Source organism: Gigantopelta aegis, chromosome 9 (assembly GCF_016097555.1).
Source record: "Gigantopelta aegis isolate Gae_Host chromosome 9, Gae_host_genome, whole genome shotgun sequence".
Classification (NCBI taxonomy): Eukaryota; Metazoa; Mollusca; class Gastropoda; order Neomphalida; family Peltospiridae; genus Gigantopelta; species Gigantopelta aegis.
The window spans coordinates 37,395,843-37,401,842 of NC_054707.1; the positions used below are offsets into that span (position 1 = coordinate 37,395,843).

General features: G+C 40.1%; 1 non-coding gene across 1 annotated transcript; it reads right to left on the reverse strand.

The window, feature by feature from the left end:
• Positions 1-3,550: 3,550 nt before the first annotated feature.
• Positions 3,551-3,623, reverse strand: Trnav-aac. Its single transcript has one exon. It is a non-coding gene; the product is annotated as a tRNA-Val (tRNA).
• Between the last annotated feature and the right edge of the window lie 2,377 nt (positions 3,624-6,000).

Here is a 6,000-nt window from a genome sequence, read left to right on the forward strand (position 1 = left end):
ATCATATGTCTAGCGACATATAACCGTAAATAAAATGTGTTGAGTGCATCGTTAAATGAAACATTTCCTTCCTTCCGTAGCCCGCTGAATATTTGGTGCACGAGTAATTATACAGATTAAAAAGGTGGCTGGTATAGTTTGACCCGAAATGAAGGACGGCGTGTGTAATAACCACCTGTTTATAACAACCACCTGTTTGTAACAACCACTTGTTTTTACAACCGACTCTTTATAACAGCCAACTGTTTATAACAACCATCTGTTTACAACAACCACTTGTTTTTACAACCGACTGTTTATAACAACCACCTGTTTATAACAACCGCCTGTTTGTAACAACCACTTGTTTTTAAAACTGACTCTTTATAACAGCCAACTGTTTGTAACAACCACCTGTTTATACCAACCACCTGTTTATAACAACCCTTGAAGGTCTATATGATATACTCCACACAAAAAAATAAGCAACTTAAGTTGTTAAAGTGACATATTTTACTTTTTCCTGTCCGGATGGAGGAAGGGAGGAAATGTTTTATTTAACGACGCACTCAACACATTTTATTTACGGTTATATGTTGCTAGAATATATGTTTAAGAACCACACAGATATTGAGGTAGGAAACCCGCTGTCGCCACTTTGTGGGCTACTCTTTTCGATTAGCAGCACGGTATCTTTTATATGCACCATCCCACAGACAGGATAACACATACCACGGCCTTTGATATACCAGTCGTGATGCACTGGCTGGAGCGAGAAATAGCCCAATGGGCCCAACGACGGGGATCGATCCTAGACCGACCGCATATCAAGCGAACGCTTTACCACTGGGCTACGTCCCGCCCCTGGACGGAGAAGACGGCGAAAGTCGACACCTGCGCTCATGACAGGCTTGTGCTTGTTATGAATGTGCACGTTAAAACCTATGACCTGACCTGTCAGTTAATTTATTTGTTTGTTTAACTACACCACTAGAGCACATTGATTTATTAATCATCGGCTATTGGATGACAAACATTTGGTAATTCTGACAGGTAGTCATCAGAGGAAACCCGTTACATTTTATCTGCACTTTCACACGGACTGAAAAGCACATACCACGGCCTTTGACCAGTTGTAGTGCACTGGGTAAAACGAGGAAAAGGCCCAATCTGTTGAATGGATCCACCGAGGTGGTTCGATCCTGTGACGCAAGCACCTCAAGCGAGCACTCAACCGACTTATCTATATCCCGCTCTATAAATTTAACAAGAACAGACACCTGTCGAATTGCTTGCAGTTGTAATTAAAAATCTATATAATGTCGATAATATATTGCTTTTTTTTTTTTTGCTTCTTTTTTTTTCTTGAAGGAGAGTATATAAAAAAGAGACCTGCGGTTCAAATTCGACATTTTGTAGTCGCGTGGGAACCTTAAATTTTATCAGGGAGGCATAATTGTACTTTAGTTTCTTTATCATGAAATCATTACAAATTGCAAAATGTATTCACCCACTTGATAAAGGGGTGATTATTTATGCGTACACAGAAATATCATTACCTTAGAACGGCTGTCAGACCCGTTTTGCAAGTAAGCTTGTGAAACCAACTCCAGTATACCAGCCTCGGTGGCGATGTGGCAGGCCATCAGTCTACAGGTTGGTAGGTACTGGGTTCGGATCCCAGTCGAGGCATGGGATTTTTAATCCACATACCGACTCCAAACCGTGAGTGAGTTCTCCGCAAGGCTCAATGGGTAGGTGTAAACCACTTGCACCGACCAGTGATCCATAACTGGTTCAACAAAGGCCATGGTTTGTGCTATCCTGCCTGTGGGAAGCGCAAATAAAAGATCCCTTGCTGCCAATCGGAAGAGTAGCCCATGTAGTGGCGACAGCGGGTTTTCTCTCAAAATCTGTGTGGTCCTTAACCATATGCCTGACGCCATATAACCGTAAATAAAATGTGTTGAGTGTGCGTCGTTAAATAAAACACTTCTTTCCAAATCCAGTATAAACTTAGCTGGGTGCAACTATAATCCATGCAGCAGGTAAACTCCCCTACAACCCCCCCCCCCCCCCCCCCCCCCCCCCCCGTCGGAAAAAAATATGTGTGTGTGTTGTGGTGTTTTTTGTTTGCTCTGTCTTTATGTTTGTGGTTCGATCCCCTCAGTCGGCGCCCGCATTATGGGATGGTGGGGCGACTAGGGAATGGCTATATTTTGGAATTATGTTTCTTGTGGAGTTTTGTTTTGTTTAACGACGCCACTAGAGCACATTGATTGACTAATGATCGGCTATTGGGTGTCAAACATTTGGTAATTTTGACGTATAATCTTAAAGAGGAAACCCACTACATTTTTCCAAAAGTAGCAAGGGATCTTTTATATGCATTCTTCCACAGACAGGATAGCACATTCCACGACCTTTGATATACCATTCGTTGTTCACTGGCTGCAATGAGAAATAGCACAATAGGCCTACTAACGGGGATTGATGAAGACTGTTTTTAAAGCAAATCCTTCTGATACGCATTTTTCGGGAGTGGGAGGTGCTTGAGGTTTGATAAGATGGGCGAATTTGGGTTTTTACACATAGAGGCCTACCCGGTATGTATTTGTGTATATTGTACTGTGTACACCTATATTCGAAGATGGACCAGCTTTAGTTAATATATTTATCAGTTATAAAGTTTACCAATTGTTTTTAAAAAAGGAAGGAAGGTTTATCTGACACATTTTATTTACGGTTATATGGCGTCGGACATATGATTGACCACAAACATATTGAGGGAGCAAACCCGTTGTCGCCACTTAATGGGCTACTCTTTTCGATTAGCAGCAAGGGATCTTTTATATGCACCATCCCATTGACAGGATAGCACATGCCACGACCTTTGATGTACCAGTCGTGGTGCATTGGCTGGAGCGAGAATTTTTTATTTTTTTAAAATTCGTCTATATATATTGGAGCATACATTTTATTAAAAATCCAATCTCCAATATTAGCAGTAATCTTTAAAATTCTGCCTTCAAGATCACAGCTATCAAAAGTTACTGTAGACTAATTTTTATTTTCCTAACATGCCCGTAGGGGGAGTTGGGGATGGGGATGGGAGGGTGGGGTGGGGTGGAGTAGAAGGCACGTGCCGCATCTCCCCTCCACGACGAAAATCTACGGGTTTCTTTTCCAACTCTATATAAATAAAGATAAAAAGAGGTCTTGTGTGACACCTCAACACCAACTAGGTCCACTTAACGAGCTACTGTCGGCATACTAAATTCCAAAACTATATGTAGCTCGCTTTTACCTTTGACGGACCGTTAAAAATTGCGCCTAACTTCCTTCATAAAAAATGCGCACCATTTATCTTTGGCTATAATCCTACGGGACTTCAGCTGTTGAGTATATATTATTGCTATTCTTTGAGGTGTTATCTAATTATTTCTTTTATGTGAGGGTTTTCCCCATTGTTTTGCTGTTGATAGTTTTTTTCTATTATAATTAAATGAAATCTAATTTAAAAACGAACAAATCTGTAAATGATGTCTTAAATTTTTACATTTTCAAAAAGAGGTTCTGACGAGGCTCGAACTCGCGGCCTTCTGCGTGTTAAGCAGACGTGATAACCACTACACTACAGAACCCTTGATAAGATATGCTGTGATACACAGATAAAAAAAATTGTATGATTTACTAGAATCATATATTATGTTACAAGTCAGCTTTGATGTGAAACGGTGTTTAACGACACCACTAGACATAAGAGTACGAGACCGGGGGGGGGGGGGGGGGGGGTAACTGCCCCCTAGTGTTGGAGCAAAACCTCAAATTCGGGCAAATATTATTAAGATATTCTGGCAAAATGTGCTAACCTGAGATCTTTTTACCATGTATTTCCATCAACCTACCGTCAAAATTAGTTATAATCCATGTAAAAATGCATAGTGACTCGTTTGTAACCCTATATAGCTGTTTAGCAGTAATACTAATATGAATACGTTTGTTTGTTTTATTTAACGACGCCACTAGAGCACATTGATTTTTTTATCTTATCATCGGCTATTGGACGTCAAACATATGGTCATTCTGACACTGTTTTTAGAGGAAACCCGCTGTCGCCACATAGGCTACTCTTTTTTACGACAGGCAGCAAGGGATCTTTTATTTGCGCTTCCCACAGGCAGGATAGCACAAACCATGGCCTTTGTTGAACCAGTTATGGATTACTGGTCGGTGCAAGTGGTTTACACCTACCCACTGAGCCTTGCGGAGCACTCACTCAGGGTTTGGAGTCGGTATCTGGATTAAAAATCCCATGCCTCGACTGGGATCCGAACCCAGTACCTACCAGCCTGTAGACCGATGGCCTGTCACGACGCCACCGAGGCCGGTAATATGAATAAAGGTTGTTATCCAGATTCGGGCATTTTCGTTTAATTCGGGCAAAAGCCAGCCTGCCTCCCTAGGAAACTGGAAGCACGTACGCCTATGCCACTAGAGCATATTGATTTATTAATCATCGGCTATTGGATGTCAAACATATGGTAATTTTGACATATAGTCTTAGAGAGGAAACCCGTTACATTTTTCCATTAGACAGACAGGATAGCACACAACAACGAACAACTAACTCACTCTCCTGGACAGGCAGCCCAGATAGCTGGCCCATTGGGCTATTTCTCGTTCCAGCCAGTGCACCAAGACTGGTATATCAAAGGCCGTGGTATGTACTAACCTGGCTGTGGGATGGTGCGTATAAAAGATCCCTTGCTGCTAATCGAAAAGAGTACCCCATGAAGTGGCGACAGCGGGTTTCCTCTCTTAATATCTGTGTGGTTTTAAACCATATGTCTGACGCCATATAACCGTAAATAAAATGTGTTGAGTGCGTACTTATTTAAAATCATCATAACTATGCAATAAACATTGTATTTCCACTAATCATAAGCAAAAGCTCATTACTGACATCGTGTGAAATATACTGGAATTTTACCAATTTCCGTGAGTAAATTTATGTCAAACACAAGATTGATTAATAGACCTCTTTTACATTCCTACTGCGCATGTGCGCGACGAGTAACGTCCATTGCCGAAGTGGACGGTATCGAGGCTATATACAAATTGGGGGGGGGGGGGGGGGGGGGGGGGGCATGATCGACAGTTGTCACGAGCATCGTGAGTAGCTTCGTAGGATTTAAATTTAAAATTTAATAAAATATGCCTCCCCTTCCCCCTAATCCCGCCCACAAAACCCCTAACTCACATAGACCTTTATCACAGCTCTATTTTCCCCTTATCGTTTCATTAAAAAAGACAGTCGTACAACTACTAATAAGTGTTACATGTCTATCCACAAATTATTTATTTATTTTTATTTTATTTTATTTTCACTATCATTTATATCAGATACATACAGGTTCACATGAAATAATATCTAATATTGAAGAAGTTTTAAAACATATATGCATTTTGTGTGTGCGTGCGTGCGTGCGTGCGTGCGTGCGTGTGTGTGTGTGTGTGCGTGCGCGCGCGTGTGTGTGTGTAGCGCCGTGACCTTATTTATTATTTTATTTATCTTATTTTATTTATTTTATTATATTTCCTTCTTTCCTTCTTTTATTTACTTTTCACTATCACTTATATCAGTCACATACAACTTCATTTGAAATATCTGGTATTTATGAAAGTTAAATTATAAAAAAAAATTATTTACAGGTATTTATTTATTTATTTATTTATTATTCAATTTATTTTCTTTGTTTGATTCTTTCTTTATTTTCACTTCACCATCATTTATATTAGTCATATACATCTTCATATGAAATATCTGGTATTTATGAAGTTTTAAAACTCTTGGCCTGTTTACTTTTGTTGAAAGTCCGTCGTCCGAGACATGGCACTTAATATGTTTGCTTCAAACATTCAAACGAAGTACCTTATGACTGCGCATAATAAACCCTCATGAGTTTATAATAAAGAGACCATCTTGAGTTTGTATCCATATTATCAAGCTGTCGGCTA